This window comes from Ambystoma mexicanum, chromosome 5q (assembly GCF_040938575.1).
Source record: "Ambystoma mexicanum isolate Mex_15411 chromosome 5q, UKY_AmexF1_1, whole genome shotgun sequence".
NCBI lineage: Eukaryota > Metazoa > Chordata > Amphibia > Caudata > Ambystomatidae > Ambystoma > Ambystoma mexicanum.
The window spans coordinates 27,664,083-27,680,913 of record NC_090933.1 but is presented as its reverse complement, the minus strand read 5'-3'; the positions used below and the strand labels follow the sequence as shown (position 1 = coordinate 27,680,913).

At 44.9% G+C, this 16,831-nt stretch overlaps 1 protein-coding gene across 3 annotated transcripts in view; it reads left to right on the top strand.

Moving 5' to 3' along the window:
- ANKH (ANKH inorganic pyrophosphate transport regulator) overlaps window positions 1-16,831 on the top strand; it is a 759,848-nt gene that overhangs the window by 129,809 nt on the left and 613,208 nt on the right. Inside the window, exon 1 of one of the 3 annotated variants that reach the window (XM_069620450.1) lies at window positions 3,336-3,356. The exons of the other annotated variants lie outside the window; for them this stretch is intronic. The gene's annotated coding sequence lies outside the window, so the exon portion shown is untranslated. Of the gene's footprint in view, window positions 1-3,335; window positions 3,357-16,831 lie in introns of those variants that run through there. 3 annotated transcript variants of the gene reach the window in all.

Genomic DNA, 16,831 nt, shown 5'->3' with positions numbered 1-16,831 from the left:
CGTAGACAGCCAAAAGGAAGTCTCAACGCCGTAAGTTAGAATGGGACCTACTTTTAAATGATGGAAGTCTACTATTGGCTTTAGAGCGAACTTACAATATTTTACCGCTAGAAGTCGTGCCTGGGCAGCCAAGTTACATGCCTTTATTCTGAGGACTGCCTCCCTTTGAGTGTCACAAATGCTGTTAATCGTCATACCCAAGTATAACAGCGATGAAACTTGTCTCAGCTTTTCCCCTTTAAGGAACCAGGCAGGTAGGTCTTCGCGTTGAAATCTTGTGGGCAACTTTTCCCCCTAAAGTCAATATGGTGATTTTACAACATTGATATTTAAACTATTTACTTTCAGGTCAGGTATTGTTGCAGTGCATTCAGTTGTCTCTGAAGACTGATAGGTGTCTGATCCAGGAGTATGACATCATCAGCATATAACAGACAATTGTTAGATTGCCCTGCTACACACGGCGGGAAGCATCTTATTTCCTCAAAGGCCTGATCTATGTCTGAGATAAAGAGGTTGAAGACAGCGGGAGCTAGGGGACACCCATTTGGACGTTGGAATGGGTTTGGATAAGGCTCCCTTTCTATCCAGTCTAATCTGAAGGAAGGTTTTGAAGTGTAAGGGTTGTAGTACTTCCCTTATATAATCTGGGCAATCCCATTTTTTTCAATTTTTGCCACAAATGGGGCAGTTCAATCATGTCGAACGCCTGTACTAAATCAATTGAGGCTAGATAGATCTTACCAGACCCTTTCAACTTGATTGTTGTTTTAAGTAGATTCATCAAGAAAAGGATAAGGACCGGCCTTACGCCCCTAACGAAGCCTGCTTGCCACATGTCCACGTGGCTCATATTACAGCTCCATGATAACACTTTCAAGAGTAGGGCACCAAATAACCTTTCTGACACGTCCAAAAGGGCGATAGATCTGTAGTTTGCTGGAACAGACCCGTCGCCCTTCTTTGAAATGGGGACCACAATGGAAGAACGCCAGGAGAGAGGAATTACCCCTGTTCTTTTAATCTCGCCAAAGAGTTCTTACAGGATGAGGGCCCATTCTCCCGGATCTTCTTTCAAGGTCAGGTTGCTCATGCCGTCCGTACCGGCGGCTCTGGAGTTACTCGCTGCCTTAATTAACTCTTCTACGGTATCTCTATCAGTATAACCGTTTGCTGGGGCTACATTAATTGAGTGGCCGAGAAGTCCCTGAGCAAACTTTCTGTGATAACAAGAAGATCGAGACCTAAATCATGGATTAGTTCAAATATTTCCAAAGAATGGGCTGTGTTTGATCCAGCATTCAATAAGGCCACTAAAGATTATGTGCCATGTTTGTATTGTTATTCCTTTCAGAAAGACTAATAGCTCCAGGATGGGTGACTTAATTTGACACCATATTTCGCCTGTAGATTTTATTTTCATTCATGTTGTTTAGATTCTAGATACCTTGATCCTACCGGCTTGTGTGTTATTGGATGACTGTGCATTTTAGCAGTGATACGAGCTATAGCACAAGAACAGGGAACACAATTTCCTATGGCTGGCCACAGGCATTTCATTAACCGAGGATTTTTTGCAAGGATGACACCGAACATCGGTCCCCTTTCACAAACTCAAGCCATATCCAGGGCTCAAGTCGAGGGTACACGCGGGGGGATGGAGTCCACCCACTTTATTCAGAGGGTTGAATCAGTCCCCCCCCATCTAAAAGAGAAACATTGGATGTGCTCTTAGAATTTATGAATTAAAGCTGATCAAACCGCAGTCGTCAGGTTTGTAGGCCGGACCCTTCACCACTGCACTATATAACCTGATGAAAAATAACCAACAACTAAAGATGAAATATCCCATTTCGGTACTGTAAGTCCCAAGGAAAACAATTGTATTGGTTCTTGGAGTTTAAAACATGCACACCTTTTAATGTTTTCAAAAACACTATTAGAAGAAAATATCCTGTCTTGGTTTTGTGTGTGTGTATTGATTTTATGAAAGGCAAATGCCAATCATCCTGTTCAATTTGGGTGGTTATGCAAAGCCAATTTAATGAAATATGCATATTTCACCTTGATATGCTAATTTACATCCCATTGCGTTTGTTGATGAGTCCCCCCACTTTAATTTTTAGGACTTGACCCCTGGCCGTATCCATTATATTTACTAGTCCCTCATCTGAAGGCACAGCCTCTGGTGTCGCACGAACCCTGCTGTCCGATGTGTATGCTATATTTGATTTAAGCGTTGATTGAAGACTTTCCAGCTTAATGTTGGTATTTGTAGCATCCGCTCGGCATAAAGCTATATATTTATGAATAAGCTTTGCAAAAAACCTGATGTATGAAATGACATCTTTCACTTAGCGGTCGAATGAAAAATTAAACAAATTTGCAGTTGATGGGCCGAGCAATACAGACAATACGAGACATGGGAGAGCAGCAGTGGAGATGCGACAGCTGGGAAGGTCATACAGAGAAGAGCATAATGTGTGATCAAGCAAGTTGGGCTGGATCATGGCACCTGAGTATGTCCAAGATCCTTAACCGGGCTAAAAAGTGAAAGGAAGAAGCTGCCAGCAGGACCACAGCCCACCCCCACCATAGCACTCGATACCACAAGTGGAGGAACGGTGCAGGAAAAGGGCCGTAGCAGGGAGGCAGAGTGCAGAAAGTGTGGAACATTACTCTCATATTCAGCCTGCGCTCCATTCTTTCTCATCGAGGCAGGGTATTCCAAGGGTTCTACTGAGTTTGGTAACGATATTTGTAAGGGTAATGCAATCCCAACTGTACATTTTTGGGAGATTGCAAGTCATAGGAGTTCAGTGACTATTGACAGCTCTCTGCCTTGATTAGGTCACATGACTCAGAAACCACATACAATATCCTTTTTTGCATATAGTATGGTATTCTTTGTTCTTTATTATACATTGCTGTCAGCTGTTCCACTTTAATTCTTGCTGTTATTTGTTCTTTTGCAATTTTTTTCATTTCCAACAGTTTCTGTTCTTTGTATTCTGTTTTCTACACCTTTCCACCTATTTCTTTTTAGCTCTGTATTTCTTTCCAATGTTTCTTATTTTTTCTCTCCATCTCCTGACACCTTTTTGTCTTTATGCTTAGTTCTTTGTTATTGTTTTCTCCTTTTTTCCTAATTCTATTTTGTATGCTTTCTCTCTTTTTTAATTTCTTTTTCTTTTTTTAACCATGTCCTTTTCTCTTTCTTCCCTCCACTCCCAACATGACCTAATTTTATGGAAACAAACTGAGCCCACTCTGAATAATATCTCTCACATCAATCATTTAGAGATTGCAGCTTCAGACTTCTGTGGGCCATGGTTTTATGCCGCTAATCATCTGTGGTAAGGCTTTACAACTGACTTGTAAAGTGATTTTTCTTCTTATTAGTAAGATGTGAAGTGACAACCTAATTGAGATTCCAGTCTCCAATGCATTGTACTTGTTATTAATTAAAGCACTCAGAAGTAGGAAGGTATAAACAATTTAAATTAGTAATTATATTATAAACATTCTTTTATATCATTGCGTACTTTAACTCTTTCAATATATCTATATATTTATTACCATTAGCACACAGCAGTTTCCTCACAGCTCATCATATTGCTTAAAGAAAACTGGTGTTACCTACCAGTAGATGTCTGTGTTACATCTTCCACCCCTGTGCTCCCTTCCTTCACCTTCCTGCTCGCCGCACCCCACACTAGCCCCCTTGCTTCCCACATCCATCCGTCTACCGCATGGAACTCCTGTGTCTTCATTCTCGGAAATCGAATAAGGGCACCCCATGGAGTGCGCTTTTGTCAGTTCTATGGTGGTCACCCTTCTGACCTGGCTGAAGGTATGGAGGTCCTATTTCAACATGATGGTTGGGGTCCCCCATTGCTCAGAGCGGAAAACAGTCGGAGACACCTCTGGGGTGCATACTTTATAATAGAGACAATCAAATGAAGCTGGAGTTTAATAGCCTCCAATTATCACTGGACGGCCACCCAGCAGGGAGCTGAAACACTAAATGGCCAATGAAAAGCTATAAATCCTTTGTCAGCAAGTGGCTAATGTGGAGGAACCAGTGTTAAATGGCAACAAGGTGATAACACTTCTGCATACCTCAAGGGAAGTGACTCCCGGAAGGGCTCCAGCAAACTCATGCTTGTAAGGGAGTACGCTGCAAAGCGCACATTTAAAGCCCCAGAATGAAAGTTATATACTGTTGTGTTATAAGTGACCTATTAACTAACGCAGTGGATTCTTACCAGACAATATGGTGTGCCAAACACAGCTTAAAGCTTTATTTACCCTTACCAATAAATAATCTTTTTGGTGCTTATGATGTAGTGTAAAGCCATTTTATATAGTGCCTGTGTGGCATTTTGTTGGCCTTGCTGCTTGTGGATCTGTAAGAAAAGGGGAGTACTTAGTGGGATAGCTGGAGAGGCAGATATCATACCTGTGGTGTTGATGGGTGTCTCTGAATGCTGAGTGCCATTCTGCTTCAATGGGTTTAGCAGTGACACTTGGGGATATGTTATCTGGAGGGAAGTATCCAAGATCTGATAGGTTAAAGTACATTAGATATGGGTTTCCCACTGGGTGGGGCTGATGGGACTGGAGATGAGAGTTGCGTCATAGCTTGATTAATGTTGATGTGGTAACTTATAGGCCTCCAGTAGCTATCTAGTGGGAGGGGGGTCTGGGGGGTGGGTCGGCGTTGTGTGTGTAGTTTAAGGTGATAGGAGGTTTCAGACCGGAGATGTTTAGTTGAGGAGAGAAGGGATAGACACATGAGGGGTGCATGTAGATGGGGTGAGGCATTCAGCGCTGTTTGTTTTTGAGGTGATTGGTGAATTCCAGTGAAATCAGTAGGGCATTTTGATGAGTTTGTTTCAGTATTTGTTTGAGTCTCTTTCTGTTCTCATCTCTGACTCTGATGTGTTTGTTTGCTTTTCCAATATTTGTAGTTTGGATGGTGTCTGTTGGTTCCTGGTATGTTCATCGAAATTTGGAAGTGCACTCTATTTCGATGATATATTGTCACGGATAGGGGTTGGCTGGTTGAGGTTTTGGTGCTGCTGTTCTGCTGGTGTTGAGTAGATTTCAGTCCTTGTTTCATGCCGTTAGTCGAATAGCCTTGTATTTAGTTGTTTCCTAAAGGTCAGGTGTTCTTCTCTCTTAGGTTTTTGCGCATAGAGTTCCAGAGTTTTGGTTTCTAGGAAAGGGAGGAGAACCATCTGTGCCATTTCCAGTTTTACCTTGGCACCGTTACTAGGGCATCATTGCTGTTTCAACGCTTTCTCGACAGTAGTTGGTGTGCACATTTCCTTGCAATGGTTTCAAAGCTGCTGCCATGAAAGGCACAGAGAGCAATGCATAGGGTTTTGAAATGAACCCTTCTTTTGAATGGGAGTCAGTGGAGTGTACGGGGAGGTGTGTCTATGTGCCTTTTCAGCCTCAGGAGTAATCTGGCTTCCGCATTTTGTACTACTTGTGGTATTTTGAATCGATATTACAGCAGTGTAACAACAAGGCTGCTTTAACGGTCTAGTCTGGACAGCACCTTCGAATAATGGCCATGGTCCTATTCATGTAGGCCAGCTAGGACATGATGCACATCAGATAGTGTGGCGTTGGGAGATGCAGCTTCTAATGACAGCCTACATTTTTGATTCTAGCCTAAGATCACTATCCATTCTGATTCCCAGGTTCCTTAGATTGGAAGTTAGCAGTGGGCAGGAGACTGCTACGTCCATCCCTGCCAGGGGATTGGTGTCGGGTTTGGCGGTGCTGAGCCCCAGATCATAAACTCTGTTTTGGCTGGGTTAACCTTCAGTCTGTTGTAGTCATCCAAGAGTCCAAGTGCTGTGCTGAGGTCTGGTGTGTTGGTTGTTGTGTTGCTTGTGAGTTTGTAAATTATTTGTGTATCATCTGTGTAGTTGAAGCTTGTGAGGCGTTGGCTCTTAAAGTCCAATAGCGGGGTCATTTATTATTTGTATTATTATTGTTATCATCGTTATTACTGGAGGATGTGATATGAAAGCTGCCATGAGCAGTGCTTTAGTTCTCTCCTGGAGGAATGAGATCATCCAGCATGGGGCAATTCCCTTCACTCTATTGTCCTCTGGACGCATGTGACAGATTGTGTTGAAGGTGATTGAGATGTCCAGAAGATAAGTGTACTGCTTGAGGTGGTGCCCCATTATTCTTTAGGATGTTTCGATATCGAGCACATTAAGGGGTAATGTAATGTATTAGTTGAGACATGTGGTTGATCAGGGCAACAATCACACTGTTAGTGTGTTATTCCGTTTAGGTGCTGTATTATTTCAGAATGTGACAGCTTACCACAGCCGTCCTCAATTCCGTTCCAAATGCGCACCCCTTGCTTTCGGGTAGATGCTTTCTTGCAGTGTGCAGCTGACGTCGTGCACTGTAGTGTCAATCTGTAACTCCTTTCTACTATATTGTATCTCAAAGGATCATGCTGAAACCCAACGTCACCTGTGTGGGATTGGGAAATGCAGAGCAATCCGCCCTGGGTGCTGACCGAATCAAGAAGGGATAATGACTTGATGACGTACAGTAAATAGAATTTGAGGTTTGTGTGCTCTGTACGGAGTTCAGCGAAGCAAACACGGACGGCTCTTGTTTATCACTTGCGCTCTACAGCACACATGACTTCCAGAGAATCATTATTTAAAGGTAGAAATAACAGCTGATGATATATCAATAAAGCCCCTTCACAGCGGAACTCTTATCACTCAGAAGAAAGATTGGAAAATATGCCTCCCAGATGACAGCTCATATCATTCTTATCTGCCTGCTTAAAGTCCTTGCTGCGCGCATAGCGCCACACCTAATGAGCACTTTGACATTGATGAGTGGTGGCAAAGAGATTGGGTGCTCTGCAGTGGAAAACATTTAAAAATAGTCCGAAAGCAATGTTTGAGTTCTAATACACAACTCAATGTTGGTATTATTCAGGTCGATTTTCCCCACCCCAGCCATCACCTACGAGTCCTACTTCTGTTTCAGGATCACCCGTTGTGCTGACGAGTGGTGATCAGTTGGACTCTGTGAACTCTGCGACTTCTTTCAACTGTACGAAGTATGTAAAAGTGTAACCTGGGTTGGCACTAGTCGAAGGTCATTAGCACCACGTAGCTTGTTCAGTGCGCTGCAGCAGGCGTGTTAGAGTTCAAGGGACACTGAGGTTGCTACCGCAATTTCCTGAAGAAAGGCAGCTGCATATGTTAAGAGTGCATATCTGCTCAGACATGTCCCCTGGAGTAACAGGAACCATTTCCGAAAAAAGTGAGCTACATTGATACATAAATACTGATGGCAAAATTGTTCATCGGTCCAGATAAGTCTGCCATTTTTCCTGTGTTTGTAACACGTGTAGTCATTACTCAATCTCTATCTTTAGCGTGTGCTTAGTCAATTTTTAATCCCTTGTGGCTTCATGACCCCCTTTGGGTATACAGATTTCTTCTTTGAACCTATGAAAATTACATTATGACTTTAAAAGGGGTTAACATCAGCTTGCTTAGTTTCTAAAATCTTGGCTTAGATCCCAGACTCATGGTCTAGAGCTACACGTGCCCCCCATTAAAAAATCCTCCATGCCAAAATGATAGCACACACTCTTACCTTGCGCTACCTCTCGCTAACCAGACCGAAAAAACCTTCTGAATTGAACACCACTCGTTTGTTCGTCCTAGCGCCATCGACAGAAAAGAAGGCTTCTGTCTTTCAAACTATACATTTAGGGGTATACTTTGTTTCAGGTGAACAATGCCTTGAACAGTATCACATAGGATTTGACAAATGTTCAGGTCTGATTACAGAAATGTGTAAAGTGTATCTAAACTGTGGGACATGTCTATCCACGGAGGTGATGCAATGCAACAGTAAGCTTCCCCCTGTTCCCCCTGTTTTCTAAGTGTTGAAGCACCCTTTACTTCAAATCCCCAATTCCCTAAGCCAACATTACAGGAAGGGTAAATACTGGCTTGTAAACATGTCCCTAATTCTTAACTGAAAAAAAGACGACACTGTTGCCTTGCCGGTCCGTAGTCACAGTAGATAATCGGAGGATGAAACGGATATTTAGATTGACTAAAGCGCTCAGCGAATCTAGCAGCCCTTGGGGCACTGTGATGGGGCAGTGCAAGGAAGTCCGCACTTGTAGTAATCTTTCCGCAGATCTGGTTGTTTGAGTTACTTATAATAATAGGGCAGTTATATGATTCCTTATGTGGCTTATTGTATTAGTGCAAACACCCCCAACACCTAAGTTAATAGTCTTGCTCTGCTCTGGACCTTTAACGAAGGCAGTGGGTCATGGCCGCCCAGCATGGCTCTCCATGTAAGGGATTACCGGTATTACCACCCCAAGAAAACTTTAACAATGCTAATGGTATAGAAACTGTTTGCCTATTGGAGCACAAGTAAAAATACAAACAAGATGGCCACCATGAAAATTGGGAAGGGAGCTAATGGAAGAGCCCCTTTTTTATTTCCAGGGGCAGTATCGCATTGGAGAGGGTTGAAAAACGCAGGGGCAGCAGGTAAGAGCATCTTTATGTTGAGGCAGAAGAGGGAGCAGGAGTAACGAAGAAGCGATTATTAGCAGGTATGCTTGGAACACCTCCTTGTTCTGTTGGATTGAGACAGTGTTTTAAGCAACCTGTTTGGTTGCTACCCATTCTTCGGGTGCTATTGACTTTTATACACGGCATCACATGACAGCAGGTTGGCTGCAGTCAGCACCAGGGCACAGGTGGAAAATGTCAAAATTTGGCACGTCATACCTTGTACATTCTGAGTGGGCTGCAACAGGAAATTAGAAAAATGTAAATTGAGTTGAATGTGGCCTGGGGAAAGGGAAAAAAAGGAAAGTAATATAAAGAGAGACAAGGGGTCATTTTAAACGAAGCTGAAAAGGAAATCATGGTTTCTAGTCATTCGCTTTTGCCATTTAGTGTGTAAATACAGGGCGAGTGCATGACACAGGTGTATACTGAACGGCAAACGCCGTGTCGCCGATTGCCACCTGAGAAGGTGCGAAAGCCCTGGATTTTTTTATTTTTTATTCTGTTACTGACAGGGTGTTCTGCTAAACGTGCCCCCCATTAAAAAATCCTCCATGCCAAAATGATAGCACACGCTCTTACTTTGCTGCAACCAGTATACTGACATCTACAGTACAGTGACACAGAGCAGGTTAAAAGTTCACCTGTGCATCCCTGACAGCTGCTGGGGCACACTGACCCTGTAACCAACTGTCTGCAGCTCTGATATAAATTGAAATGATTGTGGAAGCTAGAGAGTCTGGTTTCATGTAAATCTGTAAATATAAGCCATCGTTTGGCATAGTGATTGTTAGAATCATATAATCATAAAAGCCACAGAAATGTGGTATCGTCTCACAGTCCTAACTATGACAAAAATTATGTATGATATAATAACAATAATAATATAATATGATATGCATATTGGTGTCTAGACTCTAAGATGACTCTCTCCACAGCTGCCATGAGAAACAATCACCATGATACTGCCCTTTTGATTCTCCAGCAGGAAGGGTAACACCCCCCCCCCAAGGCATAGAAACATCCCCAAAGAGGTCTCCTGGGAACAGTTCCTCAGAGGCAGTACAGACATAACAAAGCCAGCCTCACATCAGGATGCTGATCACTGGAGTCCCTTTGAAGCCAGTAGGCATGGGAAGGAGGTGGGGTAGAGATGAAAGGTAGGTTTGGAGAACTGTCCTACAATTTTGATTCTTTTAGGTCTCTCGTCCTTTTTCCTGTCCCCTCCATTTCCTGCAAAGTAAGGTATACTGGTTTGTGATGTCATCAAGCAAAGGACAATTGTTACAACAACAGAGATTGGATCCCTTACAACAGGCTTGTTCAACCCAATCCCCCGTTGTATTTTGCCTTTCAAAGGAGAGGGGAACCCCCTCATTCTTTGATTTAATCCTTGGGCCATCAAGAGAAAAAGGGTAGAACTATGGACCTATGTTGGGAGTGCAGTCATTTCTAAAGTCCTCTGCCATGGAGGTGAAGACATAAGATATCCAAGACAGAGGAGAGATATGTATCGGAACCATCTTGAGGGAACATAGGAGGTGACTACTGCTGGACCCAGGCCTCTCTACTGGCTGCACTGGAACCAGGCTCCTGTTCACTTGAGGTGATGGATCCTGTATAAGTACCAGCCAAGCTCCCTGGAGTGGGAGAGCAGAATAAAATAACTCACCTTGTCTCCGAAGACAGTCTAGATTGGACCTCATGTAAAACTAGAAGTCAAGGGTCAACTATGCACCATGTTTCCTGCATTTAACCTCTTTAAGGTATAATGACTTGGGCATTGCCTGCCTGCCTCAAACCTCTTTGTGCCACGTGCCATTACTGCTTGGACCGCACCACGTGTTGGACTCAGTTGACCAACACACCAGCCCAAAGATAAATGACTGCCTCCGGGAACTCCTAGAAACCCGACTTTATGCTTTCTAGCTCACAAATAAATTAGTAAATTAACGTGAAGTATTCCTGTCCTCCAGGTCAACATTTTGGAACATGGTGACTTTTAAGTCCCACTTCTCTGCCTTTTTCTTTTAAGACATTCTTTTGCTTTGACATTCATTATGCAGATTCAGTGCATGAACACCCATGCCCATTCTCCAACAGTTTACATTATCTGTGTTTTCTTTACAGGGTGGTTTTTTGCAAGTATTGATTTCTAAGTTGATTGTATTTTGTTTGATTAAAAGTCTCTGGGCCTCATCATGAGCCCGGCGGTAGACATGCCGGTAAATACCACCGGAGTCATGAATTTACCGGCACCCAGCAATGGTGACTTACCGGGGCATTCCAGCCCCAGCAGACCCAGTAAATTCCCATTGCTGGGTGCCAGTAATTATTACTTCCCATTCCCATTTGAGTCCAATTGGACTCAATGGGAATGGGGAGGACGGATGCACCGGCACCATTCATGAATGGTGCCGGTGCATCCGGCAAGGTCTGCTCGCGGGTGATGGTACGCCCGCCAGGTCAGACCTGGCTTGGCGGTAAGGCACCCGCAAGCAGAACTCATAGTTTGCCGGTCCGGTAACAACGGTACTGGCAAGCTTACCGGTACCATTGTTACCGTATCGTCAACCTTATAATGAGGCCCAATATCTTTATAGAACCTTGATTGGACATTCTTTTACTTTGGAACCATTGTATGCAAGTTGTTTGCATTGTTAGTGTCATCAGCTGACATGCCTCATGAAGGTGTAGCCTACCCGCAGCCTGGCCTCCAATATAAGGTGAAGGAGGTATACCTTTCAGGCTGTGCCTTTCACCTTTAATTGGAACCGCTGCTGCTTTAGTATTCGTGTGGTGCTGATGAGGCTGTTTAGCCACTGCTCCTCCCTGTACCCCTGCAGAGCAGTGATCAGGACTTTAAGTGGGCCGGGGCCAGCTGGGCCAACCCTCGGGAAGCTCCTACATCTTGTGTTGAGGCACGGCCCTGCCGGGGCTCACTAATCTCCCCTGGCAGCCCCAGCCACCTAATGCAAAGATTTTTTTCTAAGTCTGAAGCTCTTTCTCGCAAGAGCTTCAGGCTTAAAAAAAAAATGCCTTTCATCCATAATGATGGTGCCGCACGTGAGAGGCATGCCATCAAGCAAAAGATGCTCGTAGGTTGGCGCCACCATTATGCAGAGAAACGTTAGGATGCTTGAAGCAAAGGATTTGTGTTCTAAATCCTGAAGCTCCTCTGCATACGCTGGAGTTTCAGTCTTTAGGAAAAATGTTTCAGCTGCTGCCCCTCCCCAGCTGGTGAGGGCAAGCACCACCATTAAGGCTGAAAGGCAAAGACTGCCCCCTGCCAGGCAAGCCTATATAAAATAAATGCAGAGACCAGCTAATCTCTACAAAAGGTTGCCTGGCGGGGGTGCCTGTAGGCCGTTGAGCCGGGGCCATCAAGGGGTGTGGTCTGAATAGCCAGCAAGTGACCCCTGCCATTAGGCCACGCCCCTTGATGAGCCCCGGTGCCACTAAAGTCACTGGCCGTGATCATTTCATCACACGTGTACACTGCATGCATGTCCCTATCGACAGGAATATGCTGCCTTGGATCCCTCACGTGTTGGTCTACCATGTTAAATCTCCATGTTTTATTTCTTGGATTGATATTTCTTCTGAGCATCGATGGCTTTCTTTTAGTGTGCATGAGTTTGCATTTATATGTTTTAGTATCTGTGTGTTCAGTAAGAAAGGGAGGACGGGGAATAACATCTTTGAGAATGCAGGAGCCATTAAATATGAATTAATGTACTTTGCAGAGTTGTTAGGCCACGTTCTGTGAACAGGAGTGTGAAGAGTGCCAATAAGGGGCTGCTTGCCAGAGGATTCGGCGGCATGAGCCAGGCGCATCGGATGCTGTGTGGCTCTGCCGGTCACTGACTCCCATCTTGGCATTCCTGCTCAGTGTTCTCTCCTCCAGAGGTAAACCAAACGAACATGGGAAACGCCAATAGTGTTGGGTAATGTGTAAGCTTTGGATAGTTATTTGCCAAACACTGCTATAATGATATTACCTTGCCATAAAATGCCAACAACTGGACAATTGTGTACCTGGGAATATGATAGGAGTGCTTGGTAAATGCCTATCGAATAACCATACTCAAGCCAAAACCGTTGGTTTTTCCAGCGCATGTTTTTAGCAGGACTTCAGTGCAAGGAACAGACAGGATGGCCCACTTACTGCTTATAAATCAAATGGCTGAACACACACTTCGTTTAGTAATTTTTAATACACCATAAGCGTATTTACAGCTACCAGTGACTCTCAGAAGACTGTTGATAAATAACACTTGCAGACCCTAAAAGACAAAGCGTTGCTGTTAATGCATGTCAGAGGTAACTCATAGAGATCACAGGAGGATCTGTTTTGGGCGGGCTGGGGCAGGTAGTGGGTCGGAAAGGCCATATGGATTTGTATGGCCATAGGCAGTCAATGGATGGCTAACTAATCAACAGCACCCACAAGCTGAGTGTGTCACCTCGCCACCCATTATCTTCATGTGTGCACTTCAATGCAATAGTTTTGGATTACAGATGGTGCTTTAGCACTGCCAATTGCCAAAACTATTGAGTGTCCGTGCCAATTAGGTAGCAGTAGTTCGATCTGAGATTTTTGGTATGAGCCTTACTTGATTAAAGAGTGGCATATGTCATGTGCAAAGTGTTCATCATGATGTGAGCTGCTAGAATGTACTGGGCAACATCCTCAGTACAGCAGCCAGCCACTACATTCGGACCCCATTTCAAAAAACAATTTAAGAAGTATAGTCCAAAACCCACTTCACATAGGATTTGTCTTCAGAGAACGTTGACTTGTGATACTCTCTGAAAGTTGGGTGACTTGTCGCAAAGTGTTGAAGATGAAAATTAGCGTCATCCATGCGCCAGGGGCCAGAGTACTAGGGTGATGTGCTTCCCTGCTTGCAGCAGGCCATCGGTTTCTTTCCCCTTCTTGTGCCCATTGCACAGTTTGCAGCACAGCAGATGCTTTACTCTCTGGGTGCTCAAAGCTAAGCCGTTTTGCATTACTGAATGCTCTCCACACCTGCATACCACTTACCCCAAACCCAGGCCAGCAGATGGTGTCCGACACCTTTCCTTACAAGAGGACTCTGCTCAGTGCCTTACGTGGCCTGCACACTCGAGCCTGGGCTCTTGGGGGGTGTGGCCTGGCAGGGTGTCGGTGCCGCAATTAGGAGGCAAAACCTCACTTGAAAGCTGCCTGTTAGGCCACGCCACCGTAAGAGCCCTGGCTTGATTTTACAAAAGGGCAGGGGCCATAGCCTGACGGGCACCATTCAGGTCAGGTAAGTGTTTCCGTGTCTTTTAATTGCGACGCTGACCCCGTCCCAGGCACCCTTTTCACTGGAGATGCAGAGATTATCAGCCTCTCACCAAGGGTAAAGATACCCCTGCATTTCTAATGATGGGGATGCCTGGCAGCAGAGGCGTAGATAGAGTAGGGCCTGAGTGGGCAAGGCCCACCCAATATCTGTAAATGCCTACTCAGCAGCAGGACTGTGTGGGCATTTACAGATGTTAATGGCACTGCAGTAGGCCCAACTACATTAGCTTCAGGCCCCACTTTTTAGACTATCCTGGCTATGCCTCTGACTTGCAGTCAGAGGAGCAATTAAAAGCTAGGCTTTTTTTGTAAAGCCTGAAGTTCTTGCTTGCACGCGACAGGTTCAGGCTTCACAAAAAAAAGCCTTGCCATTTGAATGTGTCGCCGACCTCCCGCCAGATAACTCTTTCATTAGAGATGCAGGGAAGTCTGCAACACAATGACAAGGCAAGGCTTTTTTCTAAAGCCTGAAGCTCTCGCTTACACGCAAGAGCTTCAGACTTTACAAAAAAAGTCTTTGCCTACTACCAGCCTGGTGGGCTGGCGTTGGCAGATGATTTCAGGGGCTTCAGGGACTTAATAACAAAGCTTGTCCAAAGTCAAGATAGACAAATAAACCTGGGGTTGCCAGGACCAACTTGAACGCTGTTTGCACCTTTCTTACTCCCCAAACCCTCAGTATTGGGAAGAGGAATGTCTTCCATGTAGCCAGGACACAATAACATAAAATGCCATAAGTCATCTGCGTTGTGCCACTTACAGATCCATCTGCTATCATTGGTAAAAATCAATATTAGAATGTGCAGCTGTGCCTTTCGCAAATAGTAAGTTTATCTAAAACAAAGGAAGATGGCCCTTTTCCTGTGGTTTTGGAACCATTGGACGTAATTTGGGTTACTCACAAAGGATATGTTTTTATGAGAAAATTGTACACTCTTTGTTTAGTTCTTTTTACTTCCTAGAATTTGCTTTGAGGGAGAGAAAACATTCCACCAATAGTTCGTTTCTTAGTAAAAATATCTATAAAGCCAAGAGTCTATAAAGATGAATTTATATATTTCAGCCATGGGGATGTTTTGCCAATATCTGAGTCTGTGACATCTTCTACTAGCCGTCTGATTAATGTCGGATGTGGGTTGTCTCATAGATGCAGCCAATAAAGTAATGGTTGCAATAATATATGGCCAAATCACATTCTTCATGTAGAAGATATCCCATAAAACCCTGGGGCATGCCTATTATTTTCCGTAGGAATTGATTCTCGTTGACTTCCTTCGTGCTGTGATGGCCCCAAATGCCCACTCCTTATGTCTTCAACGGTACTGATTTAGCTCTGTAAATCCGAGCAATGTGATCTAAGGGTAACTCTCCTCATTTCTTGCCATACTCTCAGGATTAAACCGTTGATCTGCAATGCTTTAATTACTTGGTTTTTAATGTGTGAGTCCCATCTCAACTCATGGCAAATCTTAACACCAACATCGCAGAAAGAACTCGCCCAATCCATTTTCTTGACTTCAATTGATACTGCATTCCCTGCTCATTTACTGCTACCAGTGCACATTACTTTCGTTTTGTCTATGTTGACTTTTAAATCCTTTTGCCCCATAAAATCGTTAAACCCATTGATCTATGTTTTAGGGCATTTTTAGGTATTGCCAGCAGGACCGCATCATCTGCATATATATAAGCACACATATCTTCTGACAAAGCTCATGACAAGTAATGTCTGTAAAGATTGAAGAGTATTGTTATTTTGCACTTATATAGCGCCTTATATACCATTGGTATGGTCTGAAGGCGCTGGTAGGTTGAACGCCCTTGGGAACCGAAGTTCAGATCAGTAGAGAGAGTAGGGAGAGTCAAAAGGTGCGTGTGAGCACCGGATATGTGTGCAGCTTGTGCGGTACACGTGTAATAGCTGCTTCTTATCGGTAGGTGTGGTGGTTGAGAGATCAGGAGAATGTGTTCGTTCTGGCAGGATTTATCCGGAACGGATGTGGCTGCGTTGGGCCTGAGGAAAACGCCTGGCTGGGGGTGTGGGACCAGCAGTGTTTACATAGAATGATGTGTAGTAAGCGGTGGATGTTCGTATGAGAACAGTTATACCGAATGGTGTCATAGTATCTCTGTGTTCTAGTTGAGTGGTGATGTAAGGAGAGAGTAAGCGTGGGGTGTGGTGTGATGGGTTATATGCTCTTTCAGTGTGCAACTTCTAAATGCAATTTTCCCAGAGAGGGAACTGGGCGAACTTCTAAGTACAATTTTCCATACAGAGTCTATTGGGAACACTTCTAAATTCATTTCATCAGAGAAGGTATTGGACTCGTTTCCGCAGTCATCCGCCCTCCGCAGTCATCCGCCCTCCGCAGTCGTCCGCCCTCCGCAGCCGTCCGCCCTCCGCAGCCGTCCGCCCTCCGCAGTCGTCCGCCCTCCGCAGTCGTCCGCCCTCCGCAGTCGTCCGCCCTCCGCAGTCGTCCGCCCTCCGCAGTCATCCGCCCTCTACAGTCATCTGCCCTCTACAGTCATCTGCCCTCCATAGTCATCCGCCTTCCACGGTCAGCCGCCATCCACGCTCATCTTCCAAAGGTATCCGCCCTCCACAGTCGTCCGCCCTCCACAGTCATCCGCCCTCCACAGTCATCCGCCCTCCACAGTCATCCGCCCTCCACAGTCATCCGCCCTCCACAGACAACCGCCCTCCACAGACAACCGCCCTCCACAGACATCCGCCTTGCACAGTCATCCGCCCTCTACGGTCATCCGCCCTCTATGGTCATCCGCCTTCCACACTTATCTTCCACAGGCATCCGCCCTCCACACACATCTTCCCCAGGCAACCGCTCTCCACAGTCTTCCTCCATCCATACCCCTTTTCCAAAGGCATTCGCCC